At 33.3% G+C, this 20,304-nt stretch overlaps 1 long non-coding RNA gene and 3 other non-coding genes across 13 annotated transcripts; 3 read left to right on the forward strand and 1 right to left on the reverse strand.

Moving 5' to 3' along the window:
* Window positions 1–6,675: 6,675 nt before the first annotated feature.
* Window positions 6,676–18,799, reverse strand: LOC141695238 (uncharacterized). Of its 10 annotated transcripts, none has more exons than XR_012564420.1 (8): window positions 18,635–18,794; window positions 15,622–15,942; window positions 14,980–15,027; window positions 13,789–13,987; window positions 12,812–13,028; window positions 9,795–10,008; window positions 8,429–8,658; window positions 6,695–7,282 (listed from the first exon to the last, which is right to left on the reverse strand). It is a non-coding gene; the product is annotated as an uncharacterized LOC141695238 (long non-coding RNA). The 10 variants fall into 10 exon arrangements; XR_012564414.1 differs by having other exon boundaries at window positions 14,980–15,267; XR_012564413.1 differs by having other exon boundaries at window positions 6,676–7,282; window positions 13,774–15,267; window positions 18,635–18,799.
* Window positions 7,971–8,073, forward strand: LOC141698849 (U6 spliceosomal RNA). The gene has a single exon (XR_012565348.1). It is a non-coding gene; the product is annotated as a U6 spliceosomal RNA (small nuclear RNA).
* LOC141699290 (U2 spliceosomal RNA) lies at window positions 11,494–11,689 on the forward strand. The gene has a single exon (XR_012565763.1). It is a non-coding gene; the product is annotated as a U2 spliceosomal RNA (small nuclear RNA).
* Window positions 12,407–12,522, forward strand: LOC141698711 (U5 spliceosomal RNA). Its single transcript, XR_012565216.1, has one exon. It is a non-coding gene; the product is annotated as a U5 spliceosomal RNA (small nuclear RNA).
* Window positions 18,800–20,304: the final 1,505 nt, after the last annotated feature.

The following is a 20,304-nucleotide window of genomic DNA, read 5'->3' on the forward strand; positions in this document are numbered from 1 at the left end:
TTATGTAATCTAACGAATAACAGTATCAACCAAATTTTTTATGTATAGTTTTTTATAATATAATAATAAGTATAGGATTAGAATTTTTATTCCTATTTTATAATAAAATATAATTAGATTTATAAAAGAAGTTGAATTTAATAGTAAGTATAATTGGAATAATTTAGTAAAGGTAAATGATCTAACGAAGTATTGTATTAACCAAATTTTTAATGTTTAGTGTCTCTTAACATATAATATAAATATAATATAGATAGATAGAAGCGTAATTACGTAAAAATCATTAAAAAGGACATGTACCAAAAAGAGTTGCACAAAGAGACGGAGGGAGTAATGGAATTTTATGTTAATCACGTGCTACACTATAACTGAAATAGAGAAATTAACATTTAAGTGATTGTGTACGTGAGAGTGAGAAGGTTCTCGTAAGGGTTCTGTTCAGAGGCCCGAGGTCCGAACTGATGTACGCGTGGGTTTACTAAATATTGTCCTATATTAGTAATAATTTTAATAAATTAATATCGATATACTTTAATTGATATAAAAATTTTAAGTAAAGGTAATCCGGTAAAATCACCGTCTACCAAAAAATAGGTATCATACCAAAACTTTTAATATTTTGTCTTTTATATGATAGTAATAGATAATCCTTGCAATGCACGGTTGTTTTCATTACTATATATTGTAAATATATAATTTTAATATGTTGTCGTTAGGATCGCACAGTTGTTTTCTTCACTATATATTGTAAATCTATAATTTTATATGTTGTTAGGATTCGAACCTATAAGTAACTATGCTCATGATTTGATATGACAGTTCTGGATTGAGTGACCAGAGGACCGACAACCAAACTTTTAATGTTTCGCCTTTAATATAATAATATAGATAGATAGAAAGATAGATGACCTACAACCAAACTTTCAATGTTTCATTTTTAATATAATAGTATAGATAGATGATTGTTTGTCTGATTTGTGTCTGAAAACCAAATATCATCTGCTGCTGCATCATGCGGTAAAATGTGGTGGAGCACATGAAGAAATAAAAGTCAACCGAACTCTTGACACATTCATGTCTTTCTTCGGATCATGATCTTTACCAAAAAGCTCAGCAACATAAGTACGTCAACTCATACCAGGGCCAGGGGTGACATCAGAATTAACATCACCATCAACAGGAAGCCCTAAAAAAATACCTACATCATGTAGAGTAATAGTGACCTCTCCCATAAGCAAGCGAAAGGTATGGGTCTCTCTCAACAAGAGTTGATATGAGACTCCAATCAAGCTGTAAAGATGCCACTCGAGCTACACTATAGAAATCAGTAGCCTGAAGTAAAGGGACCATACGAAGATCCAGCGATGGAAGATCATCTTGATTATTAGGATTTTTATGCCGACAGTTCAACATATCACCACCACCTAACCTCCAAATATCTGAAGATCTATGTGAAGCCTGAAGATGAAGAAGGCTAGGGTTAACATGACCCGGATGCACATCCTGGAAACATATATATGTACAAGTTAAAAAACACAGAAACATATTATTTCAATTCATAAGACGCAATAAAGTAGAGTAGACACATAAAATAGATTAGACGGGACTGACAGTCATTGTTTACACGATAACTAATTCTTTCAATGATGGACAATTATGATCATCAATTTACAGAATTTTAGTACACTGTCATAATAAAATAGCTGAAAATTGGGTACAATGAAATAGACTAAACTACCAGATCACAAAACACTTGTTGCTCTCCATATAATTTCCTAGATTTTTCCGAGTAATATACCAAATTAAAATTTAAAAGGGGCATACACATTTAAATGTAACAATGTAGAGATTACAATGATCGGAAACAATCTTTCTTACGGACATCTCAATCTACCCAGACCGTACTTACAAACCAAATTTATAATAACTCTCTCATTGTTCTATATCTATGGACTGTCTGTATGTCAACATAGACCATAGCAAGGAAATCCACCTTGCATCTCACTATCTATTGTTCTATATGTAGTGAGATGATGAATATGTAAACTTTTCCGGTTCCATTATGAATTTGCTTCAAATCAACAAATAGGATACAATTTAATATGGGAAGTAAAGAAACCAGATAATAATAGTCTTGTTGGAGGACATTAGTTTTAGGACCCAGTATAAACACCATAAGAGTAAAAGGCAATACAAGAATTATGTATAATCATACTGGATCTATTACGATTTAATGGTTTGTCAATAATTTAATCAAATATATTTCTAAGACATGATAACTATGTTACACTTTACAGATCTATAAATTTGGTCATGTAATGATAAATAAGATTCAACAACCTATATTAAAGGAATACTAATATCATGACAAATGACCAGTTATGACCTGCATCTTTATATTGTTATTCTTATAGCAACGTTTTATTTCTTAAATCAATCAGTCCAACTCATAGTTTCCTTCTTAACATATGGCGTTTCTTCATCCTTGACTCATTTGGCGAGTTTGCTTTTAGTATATGTATATGATTCAATTCCTATTCTTGTTTGTAAATTATCCTTATTAGTTATGTATCTTCATATTTTTACACCAGAGTAAAGTAGTATAATATACGGAGAGATACATCGACATTAAGCAGGTTTGGGATTATAAACTACTATCTCCTTGTGACTCATACACGGAATTCCAAATCCTAACTATGCCAGATGTGAATAATTCTCCCACGGGTTATTTCTATTTGCAATCATACACCCTACAGTATGCTACCTAAATGTCAGATATATTAGCATAGCTTATATACACTGATCTCTGCATTACCTTCTGGCCTCATAACCTAGAAATTCTACTACCTAAATTGCAGATATAATGGGAAACACCTCTCTATATGTATTCTGATACACAATTCTACCCATACAATTAGGTAACATATAATTTGTTCTTCAAATTCAAAGCAAAAATAGAACCCGAAAACAGATTTAATCCAATGGGTAGTTTAATCAAACTCCATTTATGCAATCAAATCATAAAAAACATAAAAACTCAAAAATTACAAAAGCACAATTATTTACCTCAAGGTTCATGATTATTGTAAGCATAAATGATTTTGAAGCTCTGTATCTGCATGTTCGTGTATAATCCTAATGGACTTTGCGCTCGTCTTCGTCTCTGTAATAAAACCTGTAGTGAGGTTTTATTTTTTTAAAATAAAACACAAAACGGCAGACGATACTACGTTTTAGGGTCTTAAAAAAATGCTACATTATATAACGTGGTGAAGTGATACTTTGGGCTTTAATACCCAAAAGTGATAATTTGGGGATTATTTACTCAAATTGTGACAATTGGATTCATTTCTCCATTAGCATTAACGTCATGGTAGTAACCACACTGGTCACCTTGATTTTGAAAAAATCTTCCTCACTGAGGCTCATCAGAGCTGCACCAAACAAAGTCACATTTGTTTCCATTTCTGTCACAATAATAGGCTAGATAGTTAATAACAGTTTTATCAACATCACTAAAAGAGTAGTAGAAATTATCATGGACATGAAACTTTCAAGCAATAATATGCGTTTCAAACGTGGTGATAAACTAGCTTTACTGCAAAAGTGGAACCAGACACTTGAGACTCTACACTTAATGTCAGCCAAGTGGTTGATTGAGACCAATTCAAGCACCACTTTTCTCTAATCTTCGGCCATACTTAAAAACTTTTATTAACCCCTTTTAGATTTATTCTTATGAGTTATGCTATTAAAAACACCTCATATAACTTCATGACTCTCAAATCATCTCGCTAATCGCAGCATGCTCAACCTCGAACTCATATCGAAGCAACAAGTCAAAACCATGCAATTCAAACAAAATAAATAAATAACAACTCTCACTTTGAACAACAATATAATATCAATAAATCATAAGGAACAAATTATAATAAACAGAGTTTAGATCCCGGAGTACTAAACAAAAAAAAAATCATAATCAATATAGCAACATCGTAAACTGAACTTCAATAAATTCATGCAATATTATTGAATCAGATATATACAAGTACAAAAACCTCGATAATCTATCGTATCAACTATCGATATTCATACTGCTTACATAAAAATAATTTAACATGCATAAATTTCGAGAAACACACCTACATTTGATGAAATGTAAATAAAATACAACTCTGACTTCAAACGTACCAGTTGATTTGAGACTTTATCTTGAAAATATTATGATTTCTCTCTCTATATATATATATTTGTGTGTGTGTATGTATGTGTAGTGTGTGTATATTAATCTCAGCAAGTAATGTGTGCGAAAAACTAATCCTTAATGACTAAAACCTATATATACACTTGTACATGATCTAAAACACTTAAAACGGTGTAGTATTAAGTGTTGTATTGTAATTCTGTATGATATAATATAAGTAATAAGTTTAGTTATTATCATTTCTACCGAGTAGTGAAAGGGAACTCTTAGTTCTTAATAACCCTGTTTGCTTAGCACTTGAAAAAGTGTGTATATAGATATATAACAGTAAAAGATGCTGATATAATGTAGCCAATAGGGCTAGATTGAAAGGAATAAGGAGGTGACGAATAGTTTATTGTCAAATGTTTAGTTCGAAGATAAAGTGTGAAAACTGAAAAGAGCAAGAGAGGTGGTTAAATAAAATCTATTTCATTTTTATATAGAAAATGTAAGATCCGCAATTTTTTTTAGCAAAATCACAGTGGGTATTGATTGGAATTAGGCTTGTCAATGGACCGAGTTTGGGTCGGATCGACCTATATCCATATCTATTTATTTTTTCAGATTTGGATTAGTTCAACCTCAGATTTTTTATAGGCCGATTCAGATCTGGATCCGTACGGATCACGAATTTCGAATCGGATATCCGCTTCATTTATGTATATATTTTTTAACGTAACTTATTACAAAAGTTATTATAAATGGGAAACATACTAAAAGTTAAATATAACATTGAATAGTAGAGTTTTGATTCTAACAATGCCAAAAAAAATTTTGATGTATCCAAATGAAACTATTATGTGAATTGAGATAAGGGTATGTAGGTATGAAAAGTTAAAAGAATTAGAGTATAATTTAGAAATGGACTGGATTCTAAAGACCGGATCGAATGAAGTACAAACCATACAAACCATTGGTCTAAACTGAGGATAAAAATTCTAAATAAAGGGTTATTAACGGATCAGATCGGCCTAAATTCATATATGCTCCATGTATAATCGGATTTTTCTTATCGAATCGAATCCCTGATCAGATTTTTAATAGGTCGATCTATATCCGCTAAAATGGTCTTGAATCGTATCGGGTCGGATCAGATTTTCACTCCATTGAGAGGTCTAATTGGCATTCACATAAATAGCCCTAATTTAAATATCACATCTCGTCACATAATTTTGTAAGTTTTTTTTTCAATATTGTGCATGTAGCATTACTCTTTCTATATTATATTATTAAAATCAATGAAATTTAATTGTACTAAATTATGTTGGGATTACTTTTAATATGTAGTATATTATATTTTACATTTATACAAATTAAGGTTTTCTTTTATAAAAAAAATTGATTATAATGTACTTTTCAGTCAAGATTATACTGTTGAATTAATCATACTTAATGAAATAGAATTTAAATAAATAATTTCTAAAATTTATATAGTAATATAATTATATGTGTTTAAACTAGAATATATTTATAATCGTAATATAATTAAATTTGTTACGATACATTTTAATCAAGTAAAAGTTTGTGTTTTGCAGATTATTGCGTGAGCCCGTAGGATTTACCCAGTACACACCCGAAGGGTTGCGGCTGCAGGTTATATACGATAAAAAAAGAAAAAAAGAGAGTAAAAGTTTATAGTACTAATAGGTTAAGTACCTAAAACTGACTACCAAAGCAAGTATCAAAAACGAAGTAGACTAAATTTATGCAAAAAATAAATTATCACAATAAAGGTGTTAATAAATTTTAATATTGATCCCGGCGAGTGAGTTTTTTTATCAGGAGAGTTTTTATCAAATTTGACTATTCTAGTTTTCTGTAAAGGATTTTAGATATAATTTTGTAAAGGATTTTAGAAATAAAACTAACTTTAAACATAAATTCATAAAGAATTATAAAATTAGACATCTTTTTTACTTTTTTTGTAAAGGATTCTAGTATGTGCCCATGCTAAGAATAGTCTGATGAAATATTCACAAAATATTGATGAATACCTCATTAATAATTACACAAATTTCCACCAATAAAATTTTTACAACTCATCAATCACATTTTCTTAGCATGTGTCAATGTGCACACTAGACAAACTGTTTTTACTTTTATCTTATTTAGTTCTTTTCTTTTTCTCCCATATTTATTTTGAATTATAAGTTGAATTACATTTAATTTTAAATTGTTTTAAGTATTCACAGTTTGGTCAAAAGATTAGACATTGTCGAACCTTAACAAAAGAGTAGGAGTAACAAAAGATTATACATTTTGATGTGCAAGAATAAATAGGTTTTAAAAATTCATACACATTTTATATAAAAAGATCTGCTTCAACTAAAAATCCCAATTCAATGATACCTCACAGCTCACACTACTATTTATTGTCTTAACTAGATCATTTTGACCCTTATAGGCTACTCCATCAGTTTCAACATACAAACACTTTCAAAAAAACCATGCACATTGAGAAAAGTGAACATATTATAATTAATTTGAATATAATATTTTAAATATGATTTATCTTGAAAATATAAATTAGAGAAATGTGAAATAGAGTTAATGTTGAAAATATAAACTTAAATAGAGACGACTAAATTGAAACAAAACTTTCTTCCAAATAGGACGTATTGTGAAACGAAGAGAGTAACATAAACAACGGCACTCACAATATTGCATTTTATATGCCTGCACAAACAAAGGTGGGCGTAATGCTACCGAGCATCATTTTAAGATGTACAATATGAGGCCCAGTGAGACTACAAGAACTATGCTAAAAATATGAAAACTCAAGGAATTGCCGCCCAGTGAGACTACAAGAACTATGCTAAAAATATGAAGAGTTGAGGAATTGCCATCTAACTGTATACAAATCCCAATGTCGCCCTGGTTCAGCATTACACAAACTGTTGGTAAGAAAGAGCTTGAACTATTCCAAGATCAGGTCCATATTCGCTTATCAAGCAATCACGACGTATTTTGAAGGGGACAAAATTGACAACAAGATGCAGAATCCACATAAAAAAGAAATTTGTTGCTATTAAAAATCTGTTGTGCAAGTCCAAAAAAAAACAATTCACTTCTATCAATTATGAGACAATTCTCTCATATAAAAAGTGACAATTCACTTCTGCAGACTCATTTCTGCTGTGATGTATATAGTCTTTAGCTTATAAAACCTCGCTTTAGTATAAAGTCCTGTGTTTTCTAAGGATTAGAATAACAGAATTCTATTTCCTAAAAGTTTATAGAATAAATCACTCTTACATTGCAAATGATTACTGTACACATAATATGGATGGTTAAAAAAACGAATAACCTAAACTCAGCAAAGACTTTTTTTGTCAGATAAACTCAGCAAGGTCTTGTTTGCATTTGTTTTACATTTTAATTAAGGGGTTTGGTTCCCAGTTTATTTCAATATTGTTACACTCATTAGCTTCGCTGTTATATTATATTATGTAGTAGTAATATATGTCTTATATATGGGGGCCTAGATGCTACTAAAGGATGGTTAGATTATATAAAAAAACTAACCAAACAAAATTTATGATAAACTAAAAAATATGGTGGACAAGTTGTGAATGTAAAGGTTGATATTAGAGCACAATTTTGGACTTGGGAGTTATGGCATCACTTTACTCTGATTTGTGTTAGAAGTTCAAATAATGACCCACATTGGCTAATGTAAGTTGCACTAGTATCTACATATAACCCAGTTGAAGGTCATCAATTTGTCCCTTCGGGGACATCCGATAAAATTGGAACGATACAGAGAAGATTAGCATGGCCCCTGCGCAAGGATGACACGCACAAATCGAGAAATGGTCCAAATTTTTTTTGCCAATTTAGCAATCAATATTTTTTAGGATTAAACTATAAGTTGTGACCGTCTTTGGCGGGGATCAACAGACACTCTTACTATTTAATCCCCGTTTTCGATTAATTGGCAATCATTTTTTTACAGATTAGACTGAGTTGGCTATCTTTGGAGAGCACTGCACGCACACTCTGTCTAGCCACTCTGTCTAGCCGACCCTTGTTTTTCGGTTAAAATCACTTAAACTTGGGTCTTGGAGCAACTGACTCATAATCTAAACAAGATGTAAGATGAAAAACACTTAATTTGCATAAATCCAAGTTACCCTCTCATACTTCACTTGACAATAGAAGCAGCAATTTAAGATTCAATACCTGTTTCTCTGGTCTCTTCTATTTGTTATAGTCTTGACTGACTTCCAAAAATAATCCAATTACCATTTGGAACCAGCCCATCCCCATTCTCTTCGTCTTTTTTATTTGTCTTCGTATCAACTTCTAAAAGGAAGAAGAAGAAGATTGAAGATTGACAATTCACTGAGAGCTCCAGGTTGTCCATTGAGAGACCAAAATCTTGAGCATGACTTTGACATATATTGAGTGCACTGAGTCAACCAAAAAGAACACTTGATAGAGTAGATTGCTCAAGAACTATATACTAAGAAGCATAACACAAATGATTGCTTAAACCATCAACCTTTCCAACATTTTTTCATTCTAAGAATAAAAAAACTCAAGAACTCATTTTTCCACTATAACGAGAATTCCCGAGGAATATTCTTACGATGAAGAATTACACTTGTATTAACAATAACATAGGTCAGTGTTGCACATCATAAGACCAATTCAATAAACAGCACGAAGAGAATACAAAAGTGTTTCCTAACCATAGATGACAAGAGTTTCAGAATCTCAGGAAGATGATCAGATACTAGCGTTTCATTTTTTTAATCACCTAGAAAAACGTGCAAAAGTAGAGAACGGTCTATTTCTGTTTGGCACATCTACAGGATTTCAGAAGACTTCTTACATACTTCATATGTTTAATCTACGGTTTTTCTATGGCGGGCACACAAGGGCACACAAGGCCCCACAATAAAAACAAAATTTTATAACTTTAGCTTGTTTGATTGGATAATAGTCCATAAATTATGAAGTTGACGCAATCATTATTGTAACTATTTTGCATGATTATGGACTCCTATCTATTACACAGTATTAGTTTAGATTTCCACTGGCTAGCTCTCTAGCATTTCCAAGTTTGGGCCGTAAGGTGGGATGGATGCATCCAATCAGGGAGATTTAGGTAGGAGTTCTTTGCTCAGAGAGATATTATACCCATCTGCACGTATTGTTCCCTAATATTGTAGTTTAAAGGCTTTCCCCTTGCAGTTCGAGACGCCTCTAGCTGTCAATTCTCCAACGATGCACTGTTTCAAAACTTTATTTACCTAAATTTACTTTGGGTTTCTGCCTTAAACCCTTCTTATCTTTGCATGTGCTAAACATTTAAGATGCAAATTTGATCCATCCAAGTATAATTACCATTCTACTCTCCCCAACATAGGATGTAACATTTTATACGAGGTTATAAAAGCATCACATTTTAAAAATCTTAATGTTCTTCAGAACACGCACACACACACAACCTCTCTTCTTCTCGTAATAAATCACATAAACTGGATTGATATGCAAAGATGATATAAGATAAAAGTAATTAAATCGCATAAATATAAGTTACCATCTCATGCTTCAGCTGACCAAGGAATCAGAAATTTCTGAGTACCTTGCAGTACTGCTTCTTTGAACCAGCCCATCATCACGCCTTTGTGTATTTTACTTGTCTTCGTCTAAACTTTCAAAAGGTAGAAACAGTCCACCGAGAATTACATGTTGTCCATTGAAACCAAAATCTAGAGCATGGAGAGTTAAGGCTCGGATGTATATTGAACACACTGAGTCAACCAGAAAGAATACTCGCGTTAGTAGTTCTCAGAAGCATTACACAGATTATCGCTAAAACAGTCAAGTTTCACAAATGAATTTACAGAAACTTCGAAACCCTGTGATTTCTTTACGACTGAAAAAATAATTTACCTATGATTCAAAATTCTTTATACTTAATGATTCCTTAGGATAGATCCCGAGGAATATTCATTCTTTCTCGTTTTTCTTCCTGCTCTTTATTTTTTATCAGAGAATATATCGGAGCAGTTGCCCGAACATTGCAAACATGAATATTGCATGGAGTATTAAGCTTTGTATTATCAATAACTTAGGTCCCTATGGCACACGAATAGTTCACTTTCACATGACTAATCAATTATTAATATTATAATCCTACAAGCACACAATTAGAACCAATATAAATCACTTCCAACAATTATAATATAGTAAACTAAAATCAAAAAATTAAAACAAAATAATAAAAAGTTATTAAGACATGGATTAAAAAAATTGGTAAATACCGAAAAGAAACCGTGCATCGTGCAGGTTATAAGCCGAAAATTGTACTTTTAGAAAAGAATCTAACGATGCTCCTAACTTAAACTACATAAAAAAAGTAAATAACAAAACCTAATACGAGTTTTCGTAGAGAAAAATATAGTTACTTCCTGAATTTAACTTGTAACCGACTTAGTAAGTTACTTTAATTGATCTCACACACACATCTAAATCACTTTGTAAGTCGTTTATGATTCATAGTAAAGAAGCACACGCAAATTACACCTTAGTAGATGAAATAAGTCTATTAGTTTAAATCAGTCAAGAATAAACTACTTTGTACAATAGGTGGTGCGTCTATTACTTTCTTGCAATCAATGTCAATGTTCCCTCGTTGAATACAGATCAACAAACATCATGAAGGCCCATGGCCTAGGTTGGCGACCTCCATTGCACATACTAGGGGTGCTTGCCTAAGGTCTACCCATATAGTGGAGCCAAAATCATAATCTGTGATATGGTGGCCCGCGTTCCCGCACCCCTGCAAGTTGTAGTTCAAAATAGTGTCCTCCAATCCTATGTGGTTAAATTATAGTTGTACTACAATATATATATATATATATACTTGAAGCACATGACTGAAATTCCGAGTATTTTCCCTTGATATCTGTTAAGATTAAATTACACATACACACAATTTGGATGGGTTGAAAACGAAAAAAATTCTACAAACGCCAAGGAACTGTCAAATATAGTTCGCCATTTTAGTCAAGATGTGTTCTAGTCGTCTCTTGTAATAGTCAGGAGATTTGTTTCCACTCGGACTAATTCCAAGTGATTTCAGCACACAGGTAACTCTCTTCTGTCCATAAATATGGCTGGCAAGCCGTGTGCATGTATTGTCAAAGTCAAAGACCTTGGTACCACATCGGGATAAATTTGGAAGAGGCATAAGGACTGATGTATAAATACAGAATTACACACAGAATAAAGTCATACCTTTCTCGGCCTTTTGGCTAAGATCAAGTGTAGTATCTGTTCTTATCAGTTTAATATCTGATATGTGGGCCATCGGTTCACACGGTATTAAATTAATTTTTTAAGGGGGAAGATCCATCACAATAGCTTGCTATTGGGGTCTTCACGTGTCGCCCAAGTGTTGCACTATTACTCGGGCCTGGCGCACCCCCCCAAATCATTTATTCAAAACATTTCAGGTTATTACTACAAATTTTATTCCTAATGGTAAATGGTAAATTTTATTCAAAACATTTCTGGCTATTTTTACAAATTTTAGACTCCTAATGGTAAATTCCGCTCCAATATATCAGCAGAGAAGCAACAGGAAAATATCAAAGATTTTCAGTATGGCTTATGGAAGAAAGCACAATTGAGGGAATTTGTTATCTAATTCATTTCCATCCGTGCCACATGGCAAAACAGAAATAATCAAAATATATATGGTCCTCTTTTCCAAAACATAAATCGGATTTTTTATCGTGGAAAATTGGCAAAAACGTCATGGTCGTTCCTTGGGTGGGCTCCTAAACAGGAAATGCATCGGGATGAGTCCAGGGAGTGCCTCCGGGGACTATATGAAGTGTTTCCAAGGTAGTGTAACTTCTTGTACTCCTCACACCCTGCTCACCTATGAGGCAAGGACATGACGTAAAATTCCAGCAACGGATTCGTCAAGGTGACGGTTTCACTGTGATTTACCCAAAAGCTCTGACAAAAGGCTGATTTGTTTTTCAGATTTGCAGGGAAAACAAAACAAAAGGGAGCAGAATTCTCAATAGCAAGCCGGTCATATTTTAGTGCCCAAACAGACCCATATAGAAAAGTTCAAGCAACCATGCTCCTCCCGCAGCAATATGAAGGGGCACTAAATCCTAACACATCTCACGCAGCCATGTTGTGAGCACAAAGCGAACTATTCTTTCGCCTTTTACTAAAGAATACCGTGTGCTCGCTACTTATAATGGCATACGATAATTTTTGGAGGGAGATTCCAGTGGAATTATCCCCTACAGTTCTAGTCTAATTTTTACTTTAATTTTATTCTAATGAACGGATTTGTCCCTTACGGTCCAAGTCTCTCTTACGGTCCAAGGATGACACGCACAAATCGAGAAATGGTCCAAATTTTTTTAACTTTCTTTTTGCAAAATTAGTAACTGATTTTTTCTTTTTATCGGGGTTTAGACTAAGATCACTCTCCCTAGCTAGCCCTTGTTTTTTGGTGAAAATGACATTAACTTGGAACAACAAATTGCTATGTAAACGTTTAGATTGCATAAATATGTAAGTTACCATGTTACGCGAACCAGCGTCCCACTTCTTCGAACCAGCCCATCCTCATTCCTTTGTCGATTTTATTTGCCTTCGTCTCCTACTTCGAAAAGTTCAAAGACTGAAAATGGATTGTTCACCGAGATCGGAATCTTGACCATGGACGCCAAGGCAAAACATTTATAGAACATGTCGAGTCAACGAGAAAGAAAACATTGATCGGCAGTTGTGCTTGAGACTGAGAAATATACAATCAGAAATATTACACGCATGCTCGCTAAAAAAAACCAAGCTTCAATACAATTCTTTAAATAAAAACCAAAAACAACTTTTTTAAAAGATTACTCGGTTACAATGTATATATTATATTTCATAATGGTCTATAAATTATGAAGTTGACACAGTCATTATTGTAACTATTTTGCATGATTATGGACAACTTCTATCTATTACACAGTATTAGTTTAGATTTCCACTGGCTAGCTCTCTAGCATTTCCTGGTTTGGGCCTTAAGGTGGGATGGATGCATCCAATCAGGGAGATTTAGGTAGGAGTTCTTTGCTCAGAGAAATATTATACCTATCTGCACGTACCGTTCCCTAATGTTGTGGTTTAGAGGCTTTCCCCTTGCAGTTCGAGACGCCTCTAGCTGTCAATTTTCCCATGGATGCACCATTTCAAAATTTTATTTACCTAAATTTACTTTGGTTTTCTGCATTAAACCCTTCTTATCTTTGCATGTGCTAAACATTTAAGATGCAAATTTGATTTATCCAAGTATAATTACCATTCTACTCTCCCCAATATAGGATATAACATTATATACGAGGTTATAAAAGCATCACATTTTTAAAATCTTAATGTTCTTCAGAACACGCACACACACACAACCTCTCTTCTTCTCGTAATAAATCACATAAACTGGATTGATATGCAAAGATGATATAAGATAAAAGTAATTAAATCACATAAATATAAGTTACCATCTCATGCTTCACCTGACCAAGGAATCAGAAATTTCCGAGTACCATGCAGTACTGCTTCTTTGAACCAGCCCATCATCACGCCTTTGTGTATTTTAATTGTCTTCGTCTAAACTTCCAAAAGGTAGAAACAGTCCACCGAGAATTACATGTTGTCCATTGAAACCAAAATCTAGAGCATGGAGAGTTAAGGCTCGGATGTATATTGAACACACTGAGTCAACCAGAAAGAATACTCGCGTTAGTAGTTCTCAGAAGCATTACACAGATTATCGCTAAAACGATCAAGTTTCACAGCATTTGTGCAGTTTTAAAAATTTACAGAACTTCAAAACCATGTGATTCCTTTACGACTGAAAAAAAAAATTACCTATGATTCAAAATTCTTTATACTTAATTTATTCATGCTTTCTCGTTTTTCTTCCTGCTCTTTAATTTTTATCAGAGAATATATCGGAGCAGTTGCCCAAACATTGCAAACAAGAATATTGCATGAAGTATTAAGCTTCGTATTATCAATAACTTAGGTCCTTGTTGCACACGAATAGTTTACTTTCACATGAATAATCTATTACCAATATTACAATCCAAGTACACAATTAGAACCAATATAAATCACTTACACCAATTGTAATATAGTAAACTATCAAAATATTTAAAACAAAATAATAAAAATTTATCAAGACAGAGATAAAAAATTTGGTAAATACTGAAAAGAAACCCGTGCATCGCGCAGCTTATAAGCTGGTAATTGTACTTTTAGAAAAGAATCTACTAACGATTCTAACTTAAACTGCATAACTGCATAAAAAACGTTAAAAAAACAAAACCTAATACGAGTTTTCGTAGAGAAGAGAAAAATTTAGTAGACTGACATTCAGTATCTAACAGCTACTTCCTGAATTCAACTTGTAACCGACTTAGTAAGTTACTTTAATTTATCGCGCACACACATCTAAATTTCAGTTTGTAAGTCGGTTATGATTCACAGTAATAAGCACAAGCAAACTACACCTTAGTAGATAAAATAAGTCTTTTAGTTGAAATCAGTTTAAAACAATCAAGGATATACTACTTTGTACAGTAGGAGTTGCATATAACACTTTCTTGCAATCAATGTTCCCTCGTCGAATACAGATCAACAAACATGATGAAGGCCAATTGCCTAGGTTGGTGACCTCCGTTGCACATACGAGGGGTGCTTACCTAAGGTCTACCCGTATCTGTGACATGGTGGCCAGCTTTCCCGCACCCCTGCAAGTTGTAGTTCAAAAAAGTGTCCTCCAATTCTATGTGGTTAAACTATAGTTGTAATACAAGATATATCTACTTGAAGCACGTGACTGAAAAATTCCGAGTAATTTCCCTCAATATCTGTTAATATAAATTACATATACACACAATTTGGATGGTTTTAAAACGGAAAAATTCACCGAGAATTGCAGGTTGTCCATTGAGATCGAAATCTTGAGCTCTTGACCATGGAGGCTAAGGCTTTAACATTTATAAAACACCCCGAGTCAACCAGAAAGAACACTTGGACAGTATATCAACATTAGATATATCAAAAGAAACAGTAAGCTAAAGCTTTATACACATCTATTAATTACAATCATAAAGAATCTTCAATCATCTAATTACAGTGTCGATAGTTTATGTGCACGAATAATCCCAAGATATATTTTTACTATCAGATTATTCTCCTACTCTTTAATTTTTATCAGCAAAATTACGAGCAATAGATAGAACATTATAACATTATGTATTTAACTTGTATTTTCAATACTATAGGTCACTATTGCACACCATAAGCCAAAGAACAAGAGGGTTAAATGGTGATTTCTTTACCTACTTTGGAGGGGCAGATGATTCTACTCCTTGGGGGCAGGAACCATTTTCTGGATGCCTTGCAAATGTATCTGTTATTTCTCTCTACGTTACTTGTTCCAGTCACAACTCCAAAAAAGCAGCAGATTGAACAAGAACATTGTAATGAGAAGTGCATTGTGACACTCAGCTTATTTGGCATCCATCCAGACCATTATTGCATACAGTGGTGAAGGTTTTGACTTTCTTCTATCATCCACACAAGACTGACATTGTTAGTTGCAAGTCTAATCGTCAATGAAGCACAGGAGCAATACGATTTCAGTAGGCTTTATAAATCATCTATTGAAATTAAAATATTAGATGTTAGAGTATGCAAAATCAATACCATAATTTGCACTTTGCATATACTACATAACATGTCAACTGCATGCAAACAGGTAACTTTACTTGCAATCGTGGGAAAGAAATACTTGGTGATTAGCTAGTCGAGAATTTGAAACAAAATTCCTATTTAAAATGCTGAAACCAAAACCAGCTACTCATTTGTATTTTAAAAAAACAAATTAATGTAAAGTAAGAAATTGAAAATTTTAACAGGTTAGTTTAGATCAATGTTTTTAATTAAGTGTGGTATGTTATAGAATACTAAACTCGGAAACGAAAAACAAAAGAAAGCAAAGTTTCCACCACATTGTCTAGGGAATAGAGCCTGTGTTTGTTTATACTTGTAGTGAAAGGGTTAAACTTTCAGCTGGGTCTTGTAGTGCAGGCCTGTAACCCAAGTGGGAGCTATAAGTTGCTTGGAAGTTGAATTCTTCCAGAAGGTTGGGCCTGTTTGGGGTTATTCACTGGCTTGCCCATTCCAAGTAGGGAGCAGGGTCATGTGCCTTAGGCGAAGAAGGCCTGGAGTTCCTGGCCCCTAAAGACACCTATTTTAGGCTAAAAACATGTGTGTTTTTCAAAATGTAGACGTGTCCGTTACTTGGACACGTAGTTCTAGCGTACTGGATTTCATGACTTAAAACCAAAGACACCGTACTGGATTTCATGACTTAAAACCAAAGACACCCTTACATTGTGTTAATAATGGCGTGTCTAACAAATTTCCCCAATTTTGAAAGGAAAAAAAAAGGTGAGGAAGGATTTTTTATCTGTTTTTTCATGACTTAAACCAAAGACACCCTTACATTGTGTTAATAATGACGTGTCTAACAAATTTCCCCAATTTTGAAAGGAAAAAAAAAAGGTGAGGAAGGATTTTTTATCTGTTTTTTCAGGACTTAAAACCAAAGACACCCTTACACTGTGTTAATAATTACGTGCCTAACAAATTTCACCAATTTTGAAAGAATAAAAAAAGGAGACTGGATTGTTTTATCTGTTTTTAATAATGACATGTCCAACAATGTTCACCAACTTAAGGATTCGACTTAGCTGGTGACGTTTACCTAGATTAAGCTACAAGTGCAACAAAAAGTTAAGTTCACCAGATTCAAGTCACCATAGATTTTTCTTGACAAAAATACATGTAGACCAATTCAAGCCGCTTTAAACTGTTAAACATATGTCAAAAAGCAGTCACTTACACTAAAGTTCGTAGTTCAACACACACACATACACAGAGGATGGCACTGCGCTAGGCTGGCTTCACAGAGCAGCGAACACTTCCCTCTCCTGTCGGTGGAAGGAAGAGTGGCAGGATTTTTATGTCTGGTTTCCATGACTTAAAACCGAAGACACCCTTACATTGTGTTAATCTATGTTACTCGGACTCTTCATTTTACCTTCGAGTACCCGTGTCGGACACTCGACACTCGGAAATGGACACTCGGACCTGGACACCTATTTTAGGCTAAAAACATGTGTGTTTTTCAAAATGTAGACGTGTCCGTTACTTGGACACGTAGTTCTGGCGTACTGGATTTCATGACTTAAAACCAAAGACACCCTTACATTGTGTTAATAATGGCGTGTCTAACAAATTTCCCCAATTTTGAAAGGAAAAAAAAAGGCGAGGAAGGATTTTTTATCTGTTTTTTCATGACTTAAACCAAAGACACCCTTACATTGTGTTAATAATGACGTGTCTAACAAATTTCCCCAATTTTGAAAGGAAAAAAAAAGGTGAGGAAGGATTTTTTATCTGTTTTTTCAGGACTTAAAACCAAAGACACCCTTACACTGTGTTAATAATTACGTGCCTAACAAATTTCACCAATTTTGAAAGAATAAAAAAAGGAGACTGGATTGTTTTATCTGTTTTTAATAATGACGTCCAACAATGTTCACCAACTTAAGGATTCGACTTAGCTGGTGACGTTTACCTAGATTAAGCTACAAGTGCAACAAAAAGTTAAGTTCACCAGATTCAAGTCACCATAGATTTTTCTTGACAAAATACATGTAGACCAATTCAAGCCGCTTTAAACTGTTAAACATATGTCAAAAAGCAGTCACTTACACTAAAGTTCGTAGTTCAACACACACACATACACAAAATATGCTCATACAAAATAAAAACCTAAAGTTCGTCTCACACGAGCTAATCTAATTTTTTATGCCATCAATTAGCCACAGAGATTTCTTCAAAAAAAATAAAAAATTAATCCCCACAGATCTCCTAAATCTTTCAATAATACATAAATCTAGATGTAAAAAGAAGTAATTAGAACATTAAACCCATACTTTTAACATATAATTAGTAAGAGAAAGTAGTATTCAATACATATATGTGCAAGTACAAAATAAATCTATCTCTCTCTCCCTCCCTCTCTCCCTCTCCCTTTCGCTCTCGCTCTCCCTCTCCATCCCTCTCTCTCTCTCTCTCTCTCTCTTCTCTCTTTCTTCTCTCTCTCTCCTCTCACTCTCTCTCTCTCTTCTCTCTCTCCCTCTCCTCTCTCTCTCTATCTATTTATCTATCTATCTCTCTGTGCACACCCACCAACACATGACACATACACATGCATGTCTAATACAAAAAACAAGAGAACAAACACAGCAGCGACCAAGAATAAGAGAAGAGTTTACTAACCGGAGATAAAAGGAAAAGCTTCAAAATCGCCGGATGATGATCGGAGAGATATCTCCTAGAAACTCGTGCAAAAAGTAGCGTACGCTTCGTTTCTGCTTGGCACCAACAGTACTCGAGTACTTTATTATGACATATACGCCATTTGTTTGCCATGATTTTCTACCCACTAATTTTCAAATACATCACCTATTTTTCACTTTGTTAAATATTTAACATCATTTTAAGTAAATATTTCCTCCGTCCTGCCAAATACATTTGTGTTGGGTACAAACTTTAAAAAAAATGATAAAATAATGGAAGAAAGTTAAAAAAAATGAGTAAAATAGTGGGACCAATTAATATTATATATTAAATGGGTATCATGAAGAGTAGTGGATGTAGTTGGTTAAAGAGAGGAAAACTATCATTTTGGTCACATGTTCGAATCCCACGGGAGGAGAATTTATGATTATGTCACCTGAGTCAAATTATGTCGCTTAAATGCGGTTTACTTTGGTTCACGTGGTTTGTAGGCTATTGCGTGAGCCCGTAGGATTTACCCAGTGCGCACCCGAAGGGTAGCGGCTGCGGGTTACCTACGATAATTTTTTTTATAAAAACTTTAATATTTTGGAAAATTTTAAAAATATAAACAATTGGAATTGACATCCCAAAAAGGAGTGTAAACAAATGGTAGGGACAAATGGAGTAATATTTGTGTAGGACTATGTAGTATATTAGTCCCCGGTTCGATGCCCGGTTCATATTTAGTTTATTTAAAATGAATGTGTTAGTTTAGTAAAAAATTATTGGAAAATTTTTAATGGTGCTCTCTTAGAATTGAGTTTTCCAAATGGAACATAAAATATTTTTGGTTTCCGGATGATACCATTCTACTATTATATCTAGACCTGGCAATACTGATATACGATAGATAAACACGGTACGAAACGACACGAATAATTAGTGTTTGGGTTTGGAAATTTGGTACACGAAAATGAAAGTACACGAACACGAAAAAACACGAATATAATTAGTGTCGGGTTTGTGTTTTTGATATAGGTACACGGCACGGTCCGAAAGTACACGAAATAAATAAATTGTTAAATTTTTAAAAGTATATGATATACATATATATACTAAATTTCAAATGTAAATTTTACCTATTTTAAATAACATATATATATAATAGTAAATACTAAAATATATATTATTGTAACTTGATTACGTGAGTGAGCATTTCACTATTTAATAATCTATTGCATTCTTTAATAATTAATTTAATTTTTCGTATATAATCCGTGTAATTTAGTATACTAAAACGGCTAAACACGAATATATTAGTTTTGGGTTAGTGTCACCAAACTAGTACACGAATGTAAATTCGGGTCAGATTCGGGTTTAAGGTTTGGTACACGAAAACACGAAAGTACACAGAATGTTTGTACACGACACGGAACGTTGCCAGGTCTAATTATATCATTCTATATTGTACCCCTATTGTTAACTTCTGCTAGTAAAATGTTATAGTTTTGGTATTATTCGGAAAAGTCAGTATTAGAAGAGTACCATTGATAAATTTTCTTAAATATAAATGATTAATGTGATATAAATGATATCTTATACAAATTGGGATAACTAAACTGATAGTGGAATATTCAATCGGTTAAAATTGATCATTTTTTTCAGAA

Source organism: Apium graveolens, chromosome 11 (assembly GCF_009905375.1).
Source record: "Apium graveolens cultivar Ventura chromosome 11, ASM990537v1, whole genome shotgun sequence".
NCBI lineage: Eukaryota > Viridiplantae > Streptophyta > Magnoliopsida > Apiales > Apiaceae > Apium > Apium graveolens.